The sequence below is a fragment of the Ursus arctos genome, unplaced genomic scaffold (genome assembly GCF_023065955.2).
Source record: "Ursus arctos isolate Adak ecotype North America unplaced genomic scaffold, UrsArc2.0 scaffold_34, whole genome shotgun sequence".
NCBI lineage: Eukaryota > Metazoa > Chordata > Mammalia > Carnivora > Ursidae > Ursus > Ursus arctos.
Window position 1 is genome coordinate 20,351,621 of NW_026623030.1, and position 19,922 is coordinate 20,371,542.

General features: G+C 49.1%; 1 pseudogene; it reads right to left on the reverse strand.

Moving 5' to 3' along the window:
- Window positions 1-11,153: 11,153 nt before the first annotated feature.
- LOC113266815 (40S ribosomal protein S3a-like) lies at window positions 11,154-13,013 on the reverse strand (annotated as a pseudogene).
- Window positions 13,014-19,922: the final 6,909 nt, after the last annotated feature.

Consider the following 19,922-nt stretch of genomic DNA (forward strand, 5'->3'; position numbering starts at 1 on the left):
CATCGGCATTTCAACAGGACGCCCAGAGGACTGAACACACCCCCAAGTTTGGGACCCACTGGTCTCCGGAACGTAACTGGGGGAACCCCGCCGTTTTCACCTTCTTCCTCTGTCTCGTACCTTCTTATTACCTGAGGTCCAGTGAGTTCCTCTGATTGTCTTCGACCAGCATCTGGGGAAGAAGCTGGGCCCCCGTGGCCTTGCACCAAGTTCTGTAACCCTGCCCTCGGGAGAGAGTGTGCCAGGCCAGCCTTGCTGACTGTTTTCATTTAGCCTATATTGCGTGGTGCCAGCCAATTTGGAGACATCCCCAAAGAAAGGGCTCCTGGTCTCCATAGTTTGAAATGTGATTGCTGAGCCATTCCATAAATCTGCTTCGAGAAGGCCGTGCGATTTTTTTGGAGGTAAAAAGCTAACAAAACTAATCCCTCGCTGTTCCTTGAAGTGGACTCAGATGGAAATAAAATCTTTCCACAAAGTGAGCTTTGGCCCCACTTCCTCATTTCAGGTCCAAAAATGACTTTCAGAGAGCATGTTAGCAAGAGCTCTGGCTGGAGCTCGGGAAGGCAGGCCCGCGGCGGGGACGTGGAGGGGGCTCCGTCACCAGGGAAGCACGCTAATGGGCCGGGCTGCACAAACATTAGCTTTTAATTCTGAGGGTAGAAGGAACTGTTAGAGAATTCATCAAACTCCAGACAGGAACAGGCCTTGGGTTTCTGCTGCCCTGGCACTGCCCAGAGCTCTGAGTGGAGTTGAGGCTCCTACAGTTATTTGGGTCCCAGCCAAAGCCAGGCCTTACCAGCAGACCTGGTGGACTTTATGGGAGGAGAAGGAGGGGAGCGGTGGCCAGGCCATTGGCCCGGACTGAAGACTGTAAAAAGAGCCACATGGAGACTGGCGGAAGGCAGGATGTGCTGGGCAGCACAATGGCAGAATGTGTCTGTTTCTCTCCTCCACCCAGTTTGCCCCTTTGGATGCCATGTTGGAAACCAAGAAGGGTGTTAAGCGAGACAGATCATACAGACGGCCCACTCATCCCTTTTGTGCCAGTCACTTCTGTTAGCACATGGCCGACTGTCGCAAACTACAATTCCCAGTGTCCCTTGCCTCTGGCTAGGGTCAGCCAATGGGAGCCTCCTGTGGGAGGGACACTGGTGGATCGGAGGATGGGATGATGGGAGATGCTAAAGTCACTCTCCCACACTCGTGCTCTCTCTGACTTGAGGGGCCTCTCTGGGCGGTGGCTATATTTCCTACGTGGGCGGCTCTAGCTTTCTCGGGGTCCCTTCAAGGTCCCAGCTCCCCCCTGGGAAAGCCCCAGCTACTGGGTTCTGGTGACACCACCTCCTCCCTTGGTCTCACCTGTCCTGGAGTAGAAGTGGTTTCCCACTCTTGCTGATCTCTGAGTTGTCTCCCATGCCTGTTCGACTCGAAATCTCTTCCAACACCTTTGTAACTAATGACCTATATTAAATCCTTTCTCTCGGACTCCATGGGGGAGTGGCTTTGTCTACCATAGTAGAGACTGAGTAGTAAAGATTTAGGCTCCGTAGCTGCAGCTTGAATGGCATCAAATGAGTAAGTACGTAGGGAGCACGCTCCATCAGTCAATGACTCGGGCTAACCTAACCAATTTATTACAAGGACACAGGTTATTCTAGTGATTTGAAAGGGAAACTGAACAGACCAAGAAGAAGTAGAAAGCAGGAAGCTTCCAATATCTAGATAGCAAGAGCTAATGAGGCAGTCTCCTTAGGGTATAGCCTCTCAGATGCATTGGTTCCAACTGCTTTCGTGTGTGTCCCATGTACAGGCATAACCTCATTTTATCGTGCTTTGCTTTACAGAACTTTGCAGATCATGCGGCTTTTTACAAATTGAAGGTTTGTGGCAACCCTGCATTGACAGTCTATGGGTGCCATTTTTTCCAGTAGCATTTGCTTGCTTGTGTCTCTCTGTCACTTTTTGATCATTCTTGCAATATTTCAAACTTTTTCATTATTGTTATATTTGGTGTGGTGACCTGTGATCGGTGATTACGACTCACTGAGAGCTTGGATGATGGTTAGCATTTTTTAGCAAGAAAGTATTTTTTAATTACAGTTAATGTCCCTTGTTTTTCAGGCAAAATGCTGTCACACGCTTAATAGACTACAGTATAAACATAACTTTTAGACGCACTGGGAAACCGGAAAATGTGCTTGACTCACTTTATTGTGATATTTGCTTTATTGTGGTGGCTGGGAATGGAACCTACAATATCTCTGAAGTTTGCCTACATTCATGGTTCAGTTTTTGGAAGAGAGAGGCTGTCATGGCTTTATCTTGGGTCCCAAGGCCACTGGTTACCCAGAAATCACAGGGCACCTTGACTGACAGTCCCACCAAAACCGCAGACATCTGGGAAAGGAGCTTGGGTTAGAGAACAGTGTAATGTGTGTGGGCAGAGGCATATCCAGTCCAGACCAGTTCCCTTGCTTAATTAATTTAATAAGAAGGGCGTCCTGTAGGAAACTGCAAACCCAGACCACTTCGAACATAGCAGGTGCTGTTGGTGGGCTGTGTTGATTTGAGTGTCTACCCTCTTCAGCTAGCTGCACCTTGATTTTCCTCTGAATAACGGCTGTGTTAGACTGCTGGCTTACCTCCAGTAACTGTTCCTCTCCTTCCTCCACAGTAAGGAAACAAGTAAGTCCGTAAGAAATCAGTAGTTATGGAAAACAGAGAGAAAAGAAGAGCAAGGAAAATCGAGGATGACCAGGTGCGGTCAAGGGCAGTCTCTTAAGAAGGTGAATTTGAGCAAAGACCTGAATGAAGTGAATGAGCCACCCAGATAGCTGGAGCAGAGCATACAGGCAGAGCAAACAGCAAGTGCAAAGGCCTTGGGGCAGGAGCATGGTTTGCATGCTGGAGGAGCAGGAGAGGCCGGTATTCCTGGAGTAGAGGGAAGGAGTGTGAGATCAGTAGGAGCCAAGGAGGAGATGCCAGCATGAAGCAGCTCCCATGGAGGCTGAGGATTGTGATTAGGGCTCTGGATTTTACTCTGAGTGAGTTGGAAGCCCCCGGAGGTTTTGAGTAGAAGAGGAATGGGATCAGATATGTTTTCCATCAGACCCCGCAGCTAGAGAATCAGTGAATGTTAGAAGGCAAAAAAAAAAAAAAAAAAAAAAAAAGAATGGCTATTGAATGTTAAGCAAAAAGAGATTTCAGGAAGAATTCAAGACAAGATTAGCCGGGTCACTCAAGTGCGTGCGTGATTCACCACCAGTGTAGGGACACAGACAGGATTTACCCCGGGAAATCCGAGGTGGGAGCACAGGCTTCATCCTGGGGAGAGAAAGAAAGGTGCTATGCAGGAGGTGGGGTCTGAGCAGGGCTTGAAGGATGAGGTGGGCAGCTCTAGTCCGTGCCACCACAGGAATTCTACATAAGCAGAGGGAAAGCATGAGCCAGACGGGTCTACCAGTTAGTTTCAGGCCAACCAGGATTATTAATCCATCCTGCTGTCACGGGTAGGAGAGTGATGGATGGCTCTTGGCTCCATTAGCACTGGCTGGGTCTCTGTGTCTTCCTCTGAAGGCTCTGGATTCCAGCCTCTCTGGCTGGCAGAGGCTGGACTTCTAAGTGGAAAGCGAGTGGGTGAGGTAGAGGGGTCTACAGTGATGAATAAAACACACAAGCTGCCTCCCCAAGGAGCTTACAGATAAGTGGGAGAGTGAGGTATTAAACAAGTAAAAAGGAGAAATATATCATTACCAACAGTGGTAGATGTTATGATGGAAAACATCAGAGCTGGGGAGGAAAAGGGTAGAGGGAAGTCCTTCTGGGGTGAAGTGACATTTGGGTGGAGACCTGAAGAAGTCCCAGGTTTTGTTCAAAATTGGAGGGAAAAGCATTGGTGGCAGAGGGAACAGCAGATGCTAAGAGTTCAGGGCTAGAAAGGCCATCCTGGATTCAAGGAAAGAAATGCAAGAAGACAAGTGTGGTGGGAACAGAAGGTGCAAAAGGAATTGTATACGTACAATAAAGACTCTCCAGGTAGTCTTTATTTTCCATTTATTTGGAGGAAACGCAGAGAAGGATGTATAGGCAGGAACATGGAGTTTCAGGGGGGCTTATTTATTGCAAATAATGATTTCCTCTATCTGGACTCATACAGGGTGGAGGTGTGAGTGGCTGACCATCAATAATGATGGTCACTGTACTGATTTCCAGGGTTCTCCTCCAGAAGTCATAACGTCCCAGCCTAAGTCACGATGTCCACTTTAAAACTTTATTTTGCCGAGCACAGAGTTTGGCCTTCCTGGCTCCATGGTGTGGCTTGTCTATGTCGAGGAGTGGTTTGTGCCCCAGGCTTCGGTGGTCTAGACTTCACTGCTTTATAGCTGCTGTGCTGGGACTTCAGCTATCCGGTCTTTCGAAGATGCCAGGGAGCTGCCCTCCAGCCTAGTCCAGGTGGCCAGTCCCAATCCCAAGGACGCACCAGGAGACGCCTGCTGTCACAGCAGCCTACGCATGGGGTGAGCTCGAGAACATGCCTTCAAGGAGTTTAAAAACCATTTGTTTTAGGTAGTGCAGCTGACTCCTCCATTCCTTAGCCAGTTCACATTCCACAGGGCTCAGATTCATTTGCACCCAGCTCATCAGAATCCGCACGCCATGGTTTGGTACCCAAAAAAACCTCACGATCTGTGCAGCCTCCCCAAACGGTGTTGTTCCATCCGTTCTGAACAGGATCCAGAGGGGGTTTAGAGCCCAGCAGGCAGAAGTTCTGTGAGTCATGGGCCACTGACTTCTTCCTTTTTTACTTTGTGTCCAATATGAGAAGAGGCTTAGTCCCTGACAGTGTTTTAAAAACGTTCCTCTCACCGTCTCCTTTCTCCGTGACAAGAATGAGCGCTCATTCATTCAACCGCTGTTTCGTGAGCACTTGCTGCATTCCAGGCGCTGAGCTAGAGCGGGGGCCATGCTGTGCAGCATGGGGAGGATTCATGCCCCCCTCCGTGGAATCCCTAAATGGCATCTGCAGTCCAGGGAAGGAGACGGACCATCATGACACTGCCATGACACACGGAGTGATTTAATTGCCAACGCAATTGTTCAGCGATCAACAAATGTCTACGGAGCATCTGGGTGTGTGCTCAACACCATTCTGGGCCCTGGAAGTATGCAGGAAACAAAACAGACGCAGCCAAACTGGGAGATTAATAGCACCGAGGCAGAAATGAGATAATGCACACACCACCCTGAGCTCAGGGACTGTTATTAGAAGTTTTTTTTCCCTCGCTCTAAATCTTCGATGGCTCCCCAGTGCTCAGAGGGTGATAACGTTCCATCTCTTTGGGTTATGAACAGCTTCGCCAAATTGGTCCAGTTTGGCTGTTCCCACTGCCCTGCTGTGCTGCTGTGGGTGAGTTGCCCATGCTTTTCTGAGCCTCAGTTCCCTTTCCTGCACACCGGGGACAACAGCCACATCTGCCACAGGGGATGGTCACAAGGATTAAAAGAACCGTACCCAGCACAAGACTAAACACTCAATGGATGTCAGCTATTATTATTATTATTATTATGTGTATTGTTCTAAAAATTATTGCTACTTGTGGCAGAGTCTTAATGATTTAATTCCTCCGTTTCACAGTAGTCATAGAATCTTTTGCTGGATACGTGGTGACTCAGCATAACCATCCATTTCCCAGACTCCTTTGCACTTAAATGTGGCCAAATGTGATTGAGTCCTGGCTGATGGAAGCACGAGCAGAAGCGATTTGTGCCATTTTCATGTTGTGCCCTTAAAGGGGAGGGATGTGCCCTAATTTGGCACCTACTGGCTGCTAGGGACCGTTTTGGGCTCTTTGGATCCAAAGGAGAAGAATATATGGGATCTATTTTCAAAGAGCTCTCAATCCTTCATCTGGGATTTCACTCAACAAACACTTTGTGGACCTACTGTGTGCAGGGCACTGGACAAGACTCTGGGAATTCAATGGTGACCAGAACAGAGAAGGTCTCTGCCCTTAACGAACTTACGTTCTGGTTCAGGAAAGGGATAGACAATAAGCACATTATGCGATAGAGTAATATGATACGAAGTAAAGGGGGGTTTTAGTCTAGAAATGATCATCACAGAAGGCTTCTCTGAGGAGCTGACATTGGAGTTTAGACATAAAGGATGAGAGGAATCGTTTGTGGGTAGATCTGGGAATGCATGTCCTAGGCTGAGGAAACAGCAAGTGCAAAGGCCCTGAGGCAGGGTTTTGAACAATTGCAAGAAGGGCAGTGGATTGGAGCAAAACGAATAAGGCCTATGGTGCTGATTGTTAATCTCAATATAATGAGAGTTAGTATTTGCAGAGGACTAATATTCTATGCCAGGCACTGTGCTGGACACTTCGTCTTTACAGTCTCAAGTCAACCCTATGATGACCCTTTAAGGTAGATTTTTATTGTTACCCCCGATTTCACAGTGGAGGAAACTGAAGCTCAGAGAGCCAAGGGAAACGGTCCCTGATCACACAGCCTGTAAATGGCAACATCAGACAACCAAGCTTTGCACACCTCCACCCCCAGGCTCTGGGTTTCTTAAACAAGAAAGTTTCGGGGGGAGGGGGTGGTGAGGTTGGTTAACCCATCTTTCTTAAACAAGAAAATAGGAATAAATGGGTGTGCTGCAGAAGTCCTGGGCCCGTCCTATACAGGCTTTCTCACTAGCTGTGTGCCCTTGGGTGAGTGACTCCCCCGCTCTGCTCTCTCACCTGAGGTAGTGTCTGTAAACCTTGCTAGGTTGGGGTGAAGAGACTGTCCCAGACCACGGGGACACGTTCATGTATGTTCCTCTGCTGGCTGAGGGTGTGATGGATAATCTGTGGTCAGACACGTCTGCTCTCCACTTAATGACTGTGTGGCCTTGGGAGAGTTACTTGACCTCTCTGAGCTTCACTCGTAAAATGGGACAATAATGAGAACATCTATTTTGGTAGGTTGCTGGAAGGGTTGAAGGTGCGCTGGTTATTATCACTGTTATCCTACAAGGACAGGTTCAAGGTTAATAAGATGGAAGACAGGCTACTTCAAAGACCTCTTTTAAAAGTTACAAAAGGAAGCAACTGAATTCATCTCAGCATGAACTGTTGGTACTTTAGGCATCCTCTTGACCTGCCCCTCCCTCTACGATCCCCTTCCCTTCTTGTGATCTGATGATGCTGAACCCTGCGATTTTGGTCTGGGAGTCAGAAGGCAGGCGGTGCTTTGGAACTATAAGAGTTAAGCATCGTCCAGCTCACAGACGTGGAAAAACTCCACAAAGACGCGGGGGAAATATTTCCATCTCTGATAAGGAGTGAAAACGGAGCAACTCATTCCATATGGGTTGGCCCACGGGGCAGGAAGGAGCGGGCAGTGTCTGCAGCCTGCGTGGCCTTGGTAGGGGGAGTGAGAGGACCGGAGTCCTGGATGGGGAGGGGGCATTGCAGGGGTGCACCCAGGCTTTCTGATGGGTGGCAGCAAGAATGTGTGTCAACATCTGTCGTTTTGGAAGAAATTGCAGCTTTAACGAGAGCGGGCTGTGGGAAGGGTGGTTTTCGTTGCATTTCGGCTTTGAGTCCATCTGGGTAAGATCCGGATGGATTTTAGAGGAAAATCACACAGTCCATCTTGGTGGGCTGGTTGGCAAGACCGGAGAATGTTATTTCCCTTAAAGTCTGTGCCTGAAAAATAAATTAAATACGGCTCGAGTCGAATGTGATTAACCGGCCGTTTGGCTGGCTTCAGCCCACTGATGTGGGTTACATTCCGTGCTATTCTGATCCTGTCCTCCGGGCTATAACCCAGGCTGTGCCTTCTGCCCGGAGGACTCTTTCTCCTCATTTTTTACTGGGACACTTACTAACACTTACCTAATAGTGTTTCCTGGCCAGGCATTTTCTAAGTGCTTTCTAAAACATTAACTTCTCCGTAATCCTTCCAATAAAGCTATAGGGTCGGTTCTATTATTATCTCCGATCTGCTAAAGGGGACGCCGAAGTGACCCATCCACGCCACGCAGGTAGAGGGTAGCGGAGGTGGGATCGGAACTCAGGTGACATGGCCCCACATTCTAGGCAGTTGACCACCCTACTGTATACTTCCCTGACTCTCCCAGTGCCTTCTGGCCTCCGCTTAGATTTCCTGGCTGGGGATGCTGTGTTAGTCTTAAGAGTCAAGTGGCCTGACTCTCCTCTGATCTCTTCAGTACCATTTACCTGCCCTCCTTAGGGTATGAGAAAGTCCCAGAGGGGCCCCGTTCAGATTTCCCTTCGCCCAAGAGGTGAGCAGTGTCCTAGCGCACAGCCTCCAGCCGTGCAAAAGGCCCTGGTACTGGGGCCTGGCCATTTTGGTCCAGCGATCTCTGCTCTGGAGGGCCCCTCTGTTGACCGAGACTGTCAGTTGGAGGCCATTCTGCTTCCCCCGGCCCCTCTGTGGGACTTGTCCACATGCCCGTTGTGTGCTAGTCCCAAACTCTGTGCCTGGTAGATGCTCTTTTATTTTTTCACTAAGCGAAATATTTTTTTGGTATGTTGGTATTTACCGTTATGCTTCTGAGTATGCCTGCTCCCCCGTTTGGTCACTCCCTACCCCCATGTGAGCAAGGTCCTTGGTGCCCATTCCTTTAGAGAAGAACTGAGATTGCAGGAAATGAAAGAATATGGCATCTCATCTTGGCTTTTGAAATTCAAAATCCTACAACCTTTAATGGGGGAACTCAAGTCATAGACAATATGTTTGGTTTTGATTATGGAGAAGAGTGAGCTCTCATATCCTGAGTGAGAAAAAAATGCCCAGGCTGGGAGGGAGGGGAAAAGATGGAGAGAACTTGAGGATGGAAAAGAGAAGGGGGCCTAGTGGAGAGGACCAGCCCGAGAGGCTGAACAGACACCAGGGCCTGGATCAGCCTCCTCCTGAAGGCGCCTTCACAAACCAAGTGGGCTCTGAGCAGCACGAAATTGTCCAGTCCTGCTCTAGTGAGTGCTGGAGCCCACACTGGCCATCCTTCCTGGTGCTGTCCAGCTGGGACCTCCTTCCTTCCTTCCTTCCTTCCTTCCTTCCTTCCTTCCTTCCTTCCTTCCTTGCTTTTAAGGTTTTATTTATTTATTTGACAGAGAGAGAGACAGCGAGCGAGAGAGGGAACACAAGCAGGGGGAGCAGCAGAGGGAGAGGAAGAAGCAGGCTCCCAGCAGAGCAGGGAGCCCAGTGCGGGGCTTGATCCCAGGACCCTGGGATCACGCCCTGAGCTGAAGGCAGACGCTTAACGACTGGGCCACCCAGGCGCCCCAGGGATGTCCTTTCAACTGCAGCCAACATGCCACATGTTGAACACCCAGTCTGCAGGGCCCTGAGACTTTGCTGGGTCCCAGGGTGACCTTCCCCTCTGAACAACCTCTCCTTCCATTGTCTCAGACACTTGTAAGATGGAGGGTGATGGAGATGGAGGCTGGGGCCCTGAACACCCCCATGATGTGAAAGCCCCCCATATACTGAGTCGGTGAGACTGAATGGGACCAGCACGAGTTTGCCCCTGAGCTGAGTGATTGAAAAACAGGTTGAAAAGGGTCTATGAGCTTCTAGCTTTATTTAGGTCTTGGCTCAAATGTCACCCTGTGGAAAGTTCTTCCCTGACTTTGGATCAAAGTCTCAGTTATTCACCAACTTATGAGTCTCTTTCTTCCCGTTTATCATCATCAGAAATTGTCTTCCCTGTGTATTTGTTTAGCAGCTCTGTCTGGCTTCAGAGGTGAGCTCCACAACTTTTGGAGCAGGTGGTCTTGTTCATGGCTCCACACCCAGTGCTTGGTCCAGGACGAGCCACATCTGCGTCCTGTAGGAGGCACTCAACACTCTAGAAGGAAAGAATGAAGCTCCTCTTGTCTTCAGAATTAAGTCCAAACACGCAGTGTGTTACTGCCGATGTCTTATTGGCAAAGAGAAAATGGATCCGTTCAGAGGGACATGAAGGGGAGGGGTGGGTCGAGCCCCTGAGAGGCTGGCTGGGGTCAGGCCAGTCATGGGAACAGGGCGAAGACCATCTTAGCCGGAGCCAGGGCCATGTTGGTGAACTCAAGAGGTGGAAATGGTCCAGGAGGACATCTCTTGCTCGAGGTCGCCGATCTGCCCATCACTGTCCTGTTACAGTGAGGTGGACCTTGGCCAAGTTTAACGGTACAACCTCCTCCCCACCTCCTTTCATTTCAATAGGATAAAATTCCTGATCACTTAACTCGCTTTATGCTCCTTTAAAAGCTTCTCTGTCAGAGCCACAAATCCTTCAAGAGCTACCCCAAATGGGGAACACCATCGGCTTGCTCTCTGCACAGGCCCTTGGTGGGCAGTAAATCAGTGTCCTTGGTTCACTCTGTTCTTAGAGCCAGAGGTAGGAGTTGCTTGCCGGAGAGGGTGAACGGGCCAAGGGCTCTCTGGAGAATAGATCCTCCCTGACAAGAGTAGAGGGGGGCTGTTTGGGGGCAGCTCAAGGGGTACACTTGAAAACACTTGATCTGTATTCTCTATTTGATTCTGGGACCCGGGAGTATCTCCAATCCCCAGTAGTCAGTCAAGGGGAGAGAAGAGAGGCAGGTCAGTATTCAGGGACCGCTCTGTCCCGGCAGGCTAGTGAAAGACAAACAGCGTAAGAACTGTGAAGGTGAGTGTAATTAATGAGTATTCAAAAGACCTTGACAAAAATATATTTGGAACTCTATATATTCCTGATGTAATCCGCGTTTTTGAAATAAAAATGAAAGAGCACAGACAAGCCAAGAGAAACAAAAATTATATATATACGGATAATCCCTCTACCTAGACATAACATCATTAATATGTTGTGGTTGAGCCTTCTAATAATTTTATGCATAAGTATATATGCTTTTTATTAAAATGGAGTTGTATAATATATACTGTTGTATGGCCTGTCTTTCTCACTTAGCGTTATGTCAGGACACATTTCCTGGAAAATAAGTGGAGAGCGACATCATCATTTTTGATTGTTATGTAAGATTCCAATGCATGGATGGCCCGTGATGAAGTAGTAATTTAACCTGCTTACTATTGCTGACATTTAGGCCGTTTCTAATTTTTTTGCACTCCCGAATAACACTGCAGTGAGCATCCTTTTTTGTTATCTGTCACCATGAAATGTCTGAATTTTCAACAGATTCTTGGACTGGTGGCTCATCTCCATCAGCTGATTCAACGTTAGCCCTGGTCTCACCCCCAGTAGCCTTTCCAGAGCGACTCCCTTCACTGTACAGCTCCATGAGCTTTCCCGATTCAAACGTGAGCTCCCTCGGCATTTTTACTGTCCCTACAAAGACATCATGGAGGGGATAAAGAGACTGGCAAGCCTTTTCTATGTCTTTTCCTATGCCATCTGGAATGAATCTATTGGCCACTAATTTCAAGTTATTTGTCTGCACCTCTCGGGTCATGATTTCCATCATCTTCTTCCAAATTCGGTGGACCTGTTGGCGCTGAGCTTAAGAGGCCTTCCGAATCTGATCGTTGCATTTTGTAGTAAAACCAACACAAAATCGAGGAAGCAAATAACTATCGGTTGTCTTGACATCAACGTGAGCTTCAGTCATGGTCCGCCATTTTTTGACTGCAGAGCACATTTGGTCACGGGTAGGATCCATGCCATGGAAATTAGCCAGGCAGTGTTTGCCCTGAACAGCCTCAGGAGTGAGCTTGAATTTTCTTTTTCTTTTCTTTTTTTTTTTAAATAATTTTTTATTATGTTATGTTAGTCGCCATACAGTACATCCCTAGTTTTTGATGTAAAGTTCCATGATTCATTACTTGCATATAACACCCAGTGCACCATGCAATACACGCCCTCCTTACTACCCATCACCAGCCTATCCCATTCCCCCACCCCCCTCCCCTCTGAAGCCCTCAGTTTGTTTCCCAGAGTCCATAGTCTCTCATGGTTCATTCCCCTTTCTGTTTACCTCCCCTTCATTCTTCCCTTTCTTCTCCTACCGATCTTCCTACTTCTTATGTTCCATAAATGAGTGAAACCATATGATAATTGTCTTTTTCTGCTTGACTTATTTCGCTTAACATAATCTCCTCCAGACCCGTCCATGTTGCTGCAAATGTTGGGTAATCATTCTTTCTGATGGCTGAGTAATATTCCATTGTGTATATGGACCACAACTTCTTAATCCAGTCATCTGTTGAAGGGTATCTCGGCTCCTTCCACAATTTAGCTATTGTGGACAATGCTGCTATGAACATTGGGGTGCATACGGCCCTTCTCTTCACAGCGTCTGTATCTTTGGGGTAAATACCCAGTATTGCAATGGCTGGGTCATAGGGTAGCTCAATTTTTAACTTTTTGAGGGACCTCCACACTGTTTTCCAAAGTGGCTGTACCAACTTGAATTTCCACCAGCAGTGTAAGAGGGATCCCCTTTTTCCACATCCTCTCCAACATTTGTTGTTTCCTGCCTTGTCTATTTTTGCCATTCTAACTGTAAGGTGGTATCTCAATGTGGTTTTGATTTGAATTTCCCTGATGGCTAATGATTTTGAACATTTTTTCATGTGTCTGTTAGCCATTTGTATGTCATTGGAAAAGTGTCTGTTCATATCTTCTGCCCATTTTTTGATTTGATTATTTGTTTCCCATGTATTGAGTTTGAGAAGTTCTTTGTAGATCTCGGATACTAATCTTTTATCTGTAGTGTCATTTGCAAATATCTTCTCCCATTCCATGGGCTGCCTCTTAGTTTTTTTGACTTTCCTGAGCTTGAATTTTCTAAATGCAACTTCATCATTCTACAGATCAGCAAGGCTCACTTCAAAAACACAACCCTCGAGGCCATCAGAAGTGATTTTGGCTCCTTGAGTTCCCGTGGGTAGTGTTTTTCCAATATTTCTTATATTGAATCTAGTGGTTCATACCAATCTTTCTTAGAAAATGAATCAAGCACTTTCGTCTTGGCTGCCTTTTTGCCGCCTCTCGTGAAGGCCCTGGTTCTTGCCAAACGTCATGGCACTGCTCAGGGAGCCAAGAGGGCTCTGCATATTTCATAATAAATTAATTTAAGTAGAATTTCTGAGCCAAAGGGTATGGGCGTTTTAATGATTTTTTGGGATAAATGTTGCCAAGAAGACTTTCAAAAAATGGGTATCAGTTAAATGCTCACGAGAAGTATTTATGAGAAGCTATCCTGATAGAAATTACTTTAAAAGCAACATGTGCTTGTGACAAGGCAATCAATACAGAACAGTAAAGTGGAAGTTGTTGCTTTAATTTTCCTTCCTAGAGAGGATCATAGTTTGACTGTGCTGATATCAGATCCCAATTTCTATCCAGTCCTGATCCTGCCAGGCTCACTGCACCCTCTTCATAAAATCTGCTTCCAGACTATAAGCTCTGGGAGGGCAGAGGCTATATCTGCTCTGTCCATTTTTGCATACTAGCGCCTATTTCAGGGCCTGGCACACAATGGACGTTTGTCTTGTTAGTAGTTCATTGCTGTGTGACTACTTATCCCCAAATTTAGCTGGTTAAAGCAATACACACTTATCACCTCAGTGTCTGTGGGTCAGAAATCTGGGAGTGGCTTGGCTGGGCAGGTCCGGCTCAGGATCTCTCACATCCCCCCAGGGCTGTGATCTCATCTGAACACTTGGCTGGGGCTGGATGCTCCCCTTCCAAGGTGGTTCCCTCACATGGCTGGCAAGTCATGCTTGCTGCTGGCAAAAGGCCTCAGTTCCTTGTGATGTGGATTTTCTACAAGACTGCTCACAACATGGGGGCTGGCCTCCCCCAGACAAGTGATCCAAAAGACGAGGCAAGATGGAAGCTGTTGGCTCTTTTTTGACCTAGTCTCAAAAGTCACACTCTGTTACCTCCACAATATTTTCCTGGTTACCTAGGTCAGTCCCATTCAGGGTGGGAGGGTCTTCTTAAGGGCATTCATTCCCTCCAGACAGCAGGGATCGTTGGGGACCATTCTGGAGGCTGGCCAACACATTTACTAAAATGAGCTGAGTGAATGATTGAGTGAATGACTCATAGCCCCAGAACTAGAAGAGGCTAACGGTGCTCCCTATGTCTTCCAGGCCGTTCTGTGTACAGATGGGATCATTATCTGAGAGCTGAGTTTGGGTTAAGCGGTGGACTTGCTGTGGAAGCTGCTGGTCTGAACACATTCCTGCGTTGAGTCAGGATGGGCAAGCAAAGGCTTACAACTGCCCAGGATATCTGGGAAATTTCTAGCAGGGGCTGGGGTCTTGTGATTCAGGCCGTAGGCCCAGAGAAAAGCTGGTTCTTGCTGCTCTAAGGAATGCCAGGCCTGCATGTCAATCAAGGTAGGGTGGGTCATTTGGCCAAGGGAGGTCACTCTCATCATTGGAATACTCAGTAGTTTATGACCTCCATAAAGCTATTAGTCCTGGGAGATGAGGGGGAAAGTGGTTGCCAGCACCCTCTGCCTCTCTGGGGCCCATTAGCATCGGGGTTGTAAACTCGGTCTCAGGCCATGGGTGACTGCTTTTATTATCAATCAATTACTCGTGCTTGTCAGCAAGTCTCAAGCCTCCTACGAGCATAGAATGTGGCCAGATAACCATGGGTGACTCTGGGCAATTAAGGTCTATACCTCAGGGCTCAGTTTCCCCATCTGTATGGTAAAAGGGGTGTCCTAGATCAGAGGTCCCCACACATCCCACTTTGGAAGTCTATTTCCTTTCTTCCACTTCTGCTGTGTCTATTTCATGTTTTGCAATTATTTCTAGAGCAATCAGCATTCCTTAAAAACTTCTTTTTCTTCCCCATTAATATCATTAAAGACAAGTGTCTTTATATTAAAAGGAACATGCAACCGACAAGCACAGATCCTGACCGCCACAGGCAGGGCTGCACCCAGGATGTAGGAGGCCCTGGACAAATATTTTTTCAGAGCCCTGTCTATGTAGGTAAGTGGAGTTACCTGAAATCAGCAGGTGTGGACCGTTTTGGTGGCCTGAGTCCATGAAACAAATATCATGCCAGCCTGTGGGGGTGATCTATACCCCAAAGCTGCCCTTCTGGAACTGGGGCTGGCCATGGGGCCCTGTGACAACCGCAGAGGTATGAGTCCTGGAGCTCCTCAAGGCATCTGGTTGGTCTCATGCGTGGGTCAGAGGGTCAGAGCGAGCCACACAGGGGAGTAGCAGGGACCAGGACCTGTATGGGTCCCATCCAGATTCAAGGCACCCTGCTCAGACACCGGGGCCAGCCCTGTGTGGTCCTAGGCATCAGAGGGGACTTAGAACATGTCAAGGAAGGTCGTTCAAAGTATGGGGGGCTGGGCCCGGGTCCCCTCTTGCTCAGATCTAAGGGCCAGACTGATCACTGGATAATTAACATTTTCGTGAGGAGTTGTAGACGTTCTGGCCAAACCCTGAAATGAACATATTTTTGTTCATTTGTAAAGCCAAACCAGTGCTAAAGGAACAATTCTGTCTGTGCACTGGAAATAAGAACAAAAGTTGAGGCTCAGTCTTGGTGCCTTCTAGGACTACGGAGGACCGAACGTTCCCATGGGTATGCTCACTACTCTTCACAGGGCAGCCATTTTGCCCAAGACCTTTTGTGCATACTATTTCTTTGTTTTTTGTTCTTTTTTTTTTTAAGATTTTATTTATTTGAGAGAGAGAGAGCACAAGTGGGGTGGGGAGGAACAGAGGGAGAGGGAGGAGCAGACTCCCCACTGAGCAGGGAGCCCGACACAGGGCTCTACCCCAGGACCCTGGGATCGTGACCTGAGCCGAAGGCAGATGCTTCGCCGGCTGAGCCCCCCGGGTGCCCCTGCACATTACTGTTTCTTAACCTTTATAGGAATCCTGTGAGGGAGTCCCTCTTTAGAGATGCTTGAACTGAGAGTCACAGCACCTTCTTTAGGCAAAGAATTTGCGGGAGTTGTTGGTCTCCAAGAATTGTTCTCTAATAACCGCAGCCCTCATTTCCTGAAGGCTTTCTGTGTTTTGAGCACCATACACGTACCGAGTTCCTCATCCTCACAACTATCCGTTGAGGTAGGAACGACCATCATCCCCATTCTACAGACAAGAGGACCGAGGCTCAGAGAAATTAACTCCTCGCCAAGTTCACGATGAGCTGTGGAACGAGCTGGAACAGAGCAGCACAGCAGCTTTGACTTTTAAAAGCACAAACTCTAAGGGCGCCTGGGGGGCTCAGTCGGTGAAGCGTCTGCCTTCAGCTCAGGTCATGATCCCAGGGTCCTGGGACCAAGCCCCACGTCGGCCCCTTGCTCAGCAAGGAGCCTGCTTCTCCCTCCGCCTGCCGCCCCCCCTGCTTGTGCATGTGTGCTCTTGCTCTCGCTTTCTGACAAATAAATAAATAAAATCTTTTAAAAAAAGAAAATAAAAACACAAACTCTAGAGCCAGATGGCCTGGGTTTGACTGCCAACTGCACCACCTATTTACTGTGTGGCCCTGGACAAGTTATTTAGCCTCTCTGTTCCTCGGCTTCTCATTTGTAAAATGCGGTCGGTCATACGTACGAACCACAGAGAGGTGGTGAGATGCTTAGATGACTTAGCACCTGTGGCATTCTTAGGACAAGAGCGGGCACACAGTGGGTCTTTCGTAAGTGACAGTTCTTGTTATTTTGTGTGAAGATGTTCCTATCACTGATCCCAGAGCTCCCACCCGTTTGAGTCCCACCATGGTGATGAGATAGCATGGTATCCTTTGACCATGGGACACTGGACAGAAGGGTCTGTACATATGTCCCTGGATCTGCTAACTTCGAGGTTTAAAGCTGCCGTTTGTGGCGCTTGTGATTCTGCAAGGTGGGAGATTGTGGCAGGCTCAGCCCGGTGGTGTTCTGGTCTCTCTGGGCTCATGCATGCATCCACTGTTAGCTGCAGGCTGGTTAGGGCGGGCTGGTCTAGAATGCCTCCCGCTGGCTTCTCTGCGCCCTGGGTAGTCTCTACCCAGCCAGCTAGCCGGGACTTGTTCCCACAGTGGCTGGGAGGTTATCCGACGAAGAGAAGAAGCTGCGAGGCATCTTGGGGCCTTGGCTCAGCGCTGGCATAGAATTGCTTCTACCATGTTCTATTGGTTAAAGCGAGTCCCATGGCCAGCTCGGGTTCAAGAGCTGGAGAACAGGCTCTGCCTTCTCCTGGGAAGAGCTGAAAAGCCACATTGCAGAAGAATGGATAGGAGCAACCACGTTTGCAAAGAACCCACCAGTTACTATATAACCTACAGTTGGGGCTGGTCCCAGTTTCAACTTTTCTGCTCCACCGTCATCGGAAACCATGGGCATGTGCTGTAAATACCCACCCTTTGCTGCCCACCTGTATTCATCAGTTTCTCATACTCTCTAATGAAAAAGACTCTCTTTCATTGCATGTGGCCAGAGTGTAGCTAGACATGTCGAACCGCCAGTAGAGTATTTACCGGGCAACTTTGGGGTCTGAGGCCTGGATTCAGATCACACTGCTGTCTGGCTGTGGGCGGACCCCGTCCCCTCTCTGAAACTCAGTTTCTTCATCTGTAAAATGGGTCTCATCACAGTGTCGACGTCTCGGGGCTGTAGGAAGGCTTATGGGAGACAGCAGGTGTGAAGTGCGTGGCACGTGGCCAGGTCACTGGCTGCTCGAGAGCTGGCGTCATTCATCATTATTATTATTGTTGTTACTGTTATCGTTGTTGTTAATCACGTGGTGAGCCATGGACAGCCATTTCAAATCCCATTTCCTCCTGCTTTGAGGATAAAGTAAGGCACCTACGTTCTTGAGGCTGGAAAAACAAGACAGATAAGTAATAACCGAGGGCAGTGTTTAACCTCTCGGTGCCCGTGAGAGGGAAGAGAGGCAGGAAGGAGCCCGAGTCTGGAAGTACGGAGTGAGTGCCCACAAACGCCTCTTTGGCTAGTCTTTTGTTTTCCTTCCCCCACGCCCATCTCAAAAGTGAAAGATCCAGACCAGGGGGTCTCACCACAAGCCACATTTGAAGGTTTTGCTCAGCATTAAACAAAGGGTGATCTGGCCAGAGAAGCTTGTGCCTGGAGGCCTTCCAGCCCAGTTCTGTGGCTCTGGCGTGCGGGAATGTTTCTGATCGACACCCCAGCTTGGAGCCATGCACGCCAGCTCCGGATCGGGGCAGGCACACAGGTCCTGGCAGGGGGCTGGGGCTGGGGGAGGCTGGGGCACAGGTTCCCATCAGCCAAGACTCTTGGGCTCAGCTTGGAAAATGTGCCAGCTCCGAAGAGCCTGCCCGAAATTCCTGATCTGCCCTAATTGGCTCGTTGCTTCTCTTAAGCCCGGAGCGCAGCACGAAGCTCTCTTCTCAAACAGCACCTTTGGGGCCGGGGAACGGATAGAAGGAGTCTGGCATTCTGCGTTGGAAGCATACGCCCTGCGGTGGCTGGGTGTGCGCTCTGAACCCCTCTGCGCCCCATCTGATCCTTTCCATTCCGGCAGGTGGACAGAACAGGCATTATGAGTTCCTTTCGTCGGATGCGGGAGCTGGGACCCACGGCCGGGCTGATGATAACCCATGTTTGCTGAGCGCTGAGCATTTCCTACGTGCCAGGCCACATGCTAAGTGCTTCAGATGCTCGGTCCCCTTCAAGCCCATCCATTTTTTCCATTTTACTAATGAGTTCGCTGAAGCCCAGCAAAGTGGAGCCACATGCCCCAGGCCACACAGCTGGTAAGCAGCACCAGGATCGTGCTATGCTCTTGTTCTTAATCGTGAGCCTTTTTTCTGAACCTTATGCGAGAGAGGTTCAGATTAGCTAATGAGAATGCTATCCCTCCCTCCAATTAGCTGCCCACGTGGCTTTGGCTAGCAAAGTCTCCACGCTTTTTTTTCCCTCTTAAATAAATGGTTCTAGTTACCTATTTCTGCATAAAAAACCACCCCCACGTTTGGTGGGGTTAAACAACCATTCTCTTACTCCCATGATGGTGTAGGGGGGACATACCGTCCTGGCAGAGGAAGGATGGCTCACTCGTGCTCTGCAGTGGCTGAGGCCTCATGGAGTGGGAATGGCTGGGGCGGCTTGCCTGGAGCCATTTGTCTAGGGCCTTGGTTCTGGCTGTCAGCTTGGGGCTTTGTTTCTTCTCCACGTGGCGTCTGTTGGAACTGGGAAATCCAAGATCGCTTCTTCCCGCCATGTGGCGAGGCTAGGAATTCTGGAAGAGCTGGGGACTGTTGCGTTCCTCTCTCTCTCCATGGGCCCTTCCCCATGGCTCACCCGGGCTTCCTCGCAGCGTGGCCGTCTCGGGGTAGCCAGACTTCTTACACAGAAGTGTGGGTCTCCAAGAGTCCATGGTCCTAGAGGTGCCAGCAGAAGCCACAGGGATTCTTACAACCCAGTCTTGAAAATCCCAGAAAGTCAGCCAAGGTGCTCAGTGTAGCCTCCATGGAGGCGTGCGACTTGCAAGGCTCTTAGAATTTGTCATTCAGCTGAGGACAGGCTTCCATGGCAGCCTCTGACCGTGGCACGTTTAGGGTATCCCCTGGGTACCCCAGCCCACAGGGGCCTCCAGCCAAGGGGGCCTCCAGCCAAGGGGACCTCCTGAGGACCGAGCTTGGTGGGGGCTCTAGGGCCTGGCCCTTTCTCCCCAGGGCCAGACTCCGCTAGTGAGCCGTCTTTGCTCTGGAGCACCCCGCGGAGTCCCCAAGGCGATGTCAGATCTACATGGTGCTGTCAGGCTGTCCCTGTCCAGATCTGCTTCCTCTCCCTTCATCTTCCAGGGAGGCTTTCTTACTGCCTGCTCCCCCCTCTCCCAAACGAACCTCTCGCACTCCTAACTCCATCTCACCATCTGTCTCTCAAGAGCTCCAAACCGGCATACTAAGGCCAGATCCAAGGGCAGAGAAGTAGCAAAGGGTGGGCGGCCGTTTTGCGCCAACTCCA